This window comes from Anneissia japonica, unplaced genomic scaffold (genome assembly GCF_011630105.1).
Source record: "Anneissia japonica isolate Jap-2015-1 unplaced genomic scaffold, ASM1163010v1 scaffold287722_len911783_cov160, whole genome shotgun sequence".
In the NCBI taxonomy this organism is placed as follows: domain Eukaryota; kingdom Metazoa; phylum Echinodermata; class Crinoidea; order Comatulida; family Comatulidae; genus Anneissia; species Anneissia japonica.
This window is the reverse complement of record NW_022711579.1, coordinates 250,811-256,034: the sequence shown is the minus strand read 5'-3', so window position 1 is coordinate 256,034 and position 5,224 is coordinate 250,811. Positions and strand designations below refer to the sequence as shown.

At 34.8% G+C, this 5,224-nt stretch overlaps 1 protein-coding gene across 1 annotated transcript in view; it reads left to right on the top strand.

Annotated features, from left to right (window-relative positions):
- Window positions 1–5,224, top strand: part of LOC117107544 — a 70,501-nt gene that overhangs the window by 28,214 nt on the left and 37,063 nt on the right. The window lies entirely within an intron of this gene.

The following is a 5,224-nucleotide window of genomic DNA, read 5'->3' as shown; positions in this document are numbered from 1 at the left end:
ATATATAATATATGAGGATATGGCGTAATTGCACGTTACTGCTGCTAACTGTGTGCTTGAAAACCGGGATTACCTCCATTACAAGCTTTCCACTTTTATTCAAGCATCGATAGATTTTGAAGTAAACCAACATTTTGATGGCCTTCGTACTTTTTTTTTTTTATCAAAGCTGTGAATGCAGACCACGCTAGCATTCGTGAAGGAAAATTATTCAGAGAATCCATACACTTATGCTAACAGTGTTGTGGTCGACAAGGGAGGTACAAAAAGCCCAGCCTTTCAGCTATGAATGTGATGTCTTTTATAAAGAAGTATACAAATACCGGATGAAGAATTTGTCATTTCCAATGAAGTGGAGATACCCAATATTAAATTTCTATTTAATGTTAGCGCCATCAAACCTAAAGATATCAAATTAACTTTGAAAAAGTGCTCTACGTCTTCAGCACCGAGACCTGACAGTAACAAGTACAAGTACCTTAAAAAATTAGTATGGTCGCACCATTTTCTTGCTACTGTGTTCAACAAAGTTATTTTGGGTAGAAAGACGCCACCTAGTGCCTGGTCTTTTGCTAAAGTTTGTTTAATATAATAAGAAGGGGAACACGGATGGCCCCCTTAATTTCAGGCCCATCGCACTAACCTCTACAAATGCCAAACATACCATTTTGGACCTGCGACTGGAAAATGTTCCTATTAAGAAATGGGATCATCGATCATACATTACAAAAAGGTTTCTTATCAACGTCCAGTGGTCTTATCGAACAAATGTGTGCCTTCTACACGACCACAGCCTAAAGTTCGTTGTCAGTTGTTAGAAACTAAAATTATAAAAAATAAAAACCGCATCTGGCTGAAGTCTTTGCAGATGACATCACTATTATATCATCGAACCGTGGCAATCATCAACAACTACTTGACGACTTCATTAAGGAAGCTCTCAAAATAGGTCTTATGCCCAGGCCTGATAAAAGTTTTTATTTGGCCATATATGATAACAATAAATGTAAGCTTAACGGATGCGAAATCCAATCAGTAGAAGAGAAACCAACTAAATTAGGCTGTATTATTTTGAATAGGCAGATTAAATCTTCAGCTAATGCAGGATTGAAATTAACTGAAATGATTAAAACGTATTTATTCACGCATTCACTGTTAAAAAAAAGTAGGGGTGAATTTAAACAATAGATAATAATGTATTATGTCCTTCCTAGCCTTAAGTATTTCATAACGGTTCACAATATTCCTAGGACAAATTTTGAAACGGCGTAGTCACGAATTACTAAATCACTTATGAAATAGTTGAAACTCCCTCGGAGCATGTGCACTGCAATCATCCATCACCCATTTTTACTCGGAGTACACTTTCTTCCGGACTTAGAAAAGAACGTTAAAGGTTAAAACCACAAAACAATTACCGTATTAAATGGGTAAATAGTTTCATCTGGTTTCAAATAGCAATACATATGTATAATTCCTTGTGATAAACAAGGAATTTGAAAAATTTGAAAACACTGTCTTTTTTGTTGTTGACCGTTTCGCCTGGCTATCAGATCGCTTGGCGATCGTGATCGCCAAGTTTATCCAAAGTTTATGGCTCCAGGAGTTGAGGTTCTGAAGTACTTGCTCATGACGCTCATGTTAAACAATGTAAACAGCGTATTAAAACAAAATGTTGTGATGATGCTACAGAGAAGAGGCAAGGAAAGCTAGAAATCATATCGGTTCAAAATAAAATAATTGAATTTATTGAATTTGAAAAAGATGAGGAAATACGTCATATCCTTCCAACTTGCCAGTTGTCGTTTATACTTCGTGCCGCCTCAGACACACTTCCAACAGAAATATATCTGAGACGTTGGAAAACCAAACTTCGGACAAGTGTAAACTATGCTCACACAATCACCCCACATGTCATGAATGAGTCTCGAGAGACCCTCTCCCAGGGAAGGTTTACTTGGTGACATGACTGTGTACTTGCCTGAATATTTCAACATCTAAAAGAATGCATCTCAAAAGAGAATGTCCAACTTTATGCTGACCTCGATGGGTTTCAAGCTTCCTCTGACCCTCCTTTCACTATTCTTAGCTATTGTCTTGCTTTGACTAGGGCCCGATGTTGTCCTGATTGATGGCTTCACTATACTATTGGGCGAACTTACAGTTCCACATAATGCAATGCGAAAATTAGAAAATCAAATAAATCTAATTACCCCCAACTCATTCAAGAATTAAGTGAAAACATTTTTGAAGTGTGCTACGTAACACTGGAAATAGGTTCACTTGGTCATTCAATCAGTAACGACATCGGGCCTAGCTTCAATATTTTTTGCGGTAAAAAATTGTTTGAATCTACCCTTGAAGGCATTATGCAAGATGTTTTTCGGACATCAATTCAATGTTCAAAGTACATTTTCCAGTTTGAAACATGGTCTTCGCCATTACTTTCTTATTACTTTCACGGCAGACTTGTGAACTTATGATCGATGCCCTGCAAGTCTGCATAATGCCTCCAGAGAGTACTGTACTGCAATCCGAGGATAAATTCAATAAAACATGTATCTCCTTTTTTAATTAATTTTAATATATTTGTACTTTTTCTGTGCCTTGCTAAGCCCACTAAGCTTGATTTAATTCTTGTCTAAAGTAAGCATGAGCCCGATAACTTTGTTTTATTTATTTATTTTTATATTTTATCAAAATGTGTTTTGTACTGTTTACCTTTTCTCTCTTTATTGAATATCCACTCTAGTCGGCTTGGCCTAGCCAAGCCTTCCGAACGATCCCATCGACTTGGCTATGTCTGTTGCAGCTGGAAAATGTATAAATAACATTGTAAAATTTGCATTTCTGATCAGCACCAAATTCAAGAAGAACCAACATTCATGTAACATTGCCAATATGTAACTATTTGAAGTAAATATACCAGTATGTGTACGTGTGTATCAAAACATAAGTCTAATTTCTTAAAATGTAGGTCTAGTTTCTCAAAACGAAGTTCTAATTTTTCAAAACGTAGCCAACATTTTCCAAAATGCAGTTTGTGCTACAGTCCAATGCCGTAAACAACGCCTAATAGTAGGCTGGTCAAGGCCAATAATATAGTAAAATTCTGTATTCTACTAAAAAAACAATTAAATAAGGTCACTGTAGCATCAATGTGTATCATGGAGTGTATTAACCGGCTTTAAATTACTTAAACTACTGGATAAACCAAGCGTATTTTTAATTTATATTTTTTTGTTTCTTTCAAATTCATTTAGGCGTACAATTTATGTACTGTACTATCGAAAAAAGGTTCATGATATCAAAGAAGCCCTTCTTTTCGAGATGGGCTTCTTTTCAAGGCTAGGCTTTCGCAATCTATTGAGGGGGCTGCAATTCGAAATGTGTGTGTGTTTTTTTTTCCAAGTAAGCCTATTAGGCTTCTTTTTTAAGGTTTTACAGTATTGTAGAATCCTTAAGTTAAATTATAATTCTTTTAAAGTTTTTATGAAATCGTTTAATTTTCGAATTTGGTAGGCCTACAATGTAAACCTGTCAGGAAACCTGTAGTCATATGTCTATACAGCGTATTTTACTATACTATTAGCCTAGGCCTAGCCTAGTGAGACCTCTTACTAGTTTAGACTAGCCTACCCCAAGAGCTTGTTGCTATCCAGGCCCACATTGGGCTACGCTCATGTGATCGCCGGTACCCTGAGCATTAGAAAGGCATTGGGAAGAATTATTCATGGAACTGGACAGAGCGTAAATTCCCCATCGTTAATGGAACGGGCCCCGCCATGCTTGGCTGGATAGGCTTTGATTTTTTATTTTTCGCATGTCGAGTTGTCGCAAAATGTAAATCAAACCAGTCATGCTTGGGTGATCCTCACATCCTCACGCTTTTCACCACCTAAAAGAGGCAACTCTAAATGCAACAAACCACGATGCATGATCTGCAAACTACTCATCACTGACACACATATTAAACTACCCCACTCCTCTCATACCATTCTTCCTCCTACCCTGACTTGCGATTCTTCTAATGTCATATACCTTCTCACATTGTGTAAAATGTAACAAAGGGACCTACATCGGGGAAACCGGTGCTAAATTTAGATTAAGATTAAACAATCACAAAAAAGCATCCGCAAATGTAACACAGACGGCTTTCCTGTAGCCGAACATTTCAACTCTCCTGACCACAACATCAACGACATTCGCTGTGCACTCATTGCTTGCAATTTCAAATCACTCAAAGAACGACGTCAATGTGAACTGAAACTCATAATCAAATATAAAACACACATCTTTGGTCTTAATAAAGACCTGGGTATCATTAGTGACTACACCTTCCCCCATGCTGATTCTGTTAATTAATTATGTTTCATCTTAGTATCCGACTCTATACCTTTATATACTTATATTTATTCACACATTTATCTCATGTTTATATACATATAGTTTATTTCTATATATATATTTTTTATATATTTTCATTTGATAATTATATCTATGCTTTTTGTACCCTGTTATCATAATACATTTTTTATATTTCATATTTTATAGACTGGATTATGTTCACTGAACTTGTATACACCGATATCCATTTTATTTTTGTTCATTTAAGACTCATCCATATATTGCTACTAGTTTTACTATTAAATTATTATATTATCATTACTATCGTTACTATTGTAATTATTATCATGTCCTCTATATCATTACATTATAATATAATGTATACTATTATTCTTTAATTATGTTCATTGTGATCTATAATGAATCTTTCTTCATTACAGAGATATATATTTTCTTGCCTTTTATTATTGTCATTTTACTCATTAATTTATTTCCTTAATCCTTAGTTGCCTTACAGCCACCTGCTGTTTATTCACCATAATTATTTCACTTTTGTTTATATCAACTTGTGTGTAGGCCCGATGATACCTTTTGTTATTATAATTAAGTCATCATGATTAAGTCTGACCAATCGCCTATTAGATACCGTATTATTGTATTGTATTGTCCCAACTTTGTCATAATGTTAATCAGTCATGCTGAAGAGGACCTGAGGTCAGGTCGAAATATTCATGTAATAAAATAGTGTTCTAAAGTCTACTCCGTTTCCTGTTTTTCTTTCTTCTTTATGTATATATAAGTATATATATATGTATATATATGTATATATACATATGTTCTTTTATATAATATAATTTATATATATATATATATATAT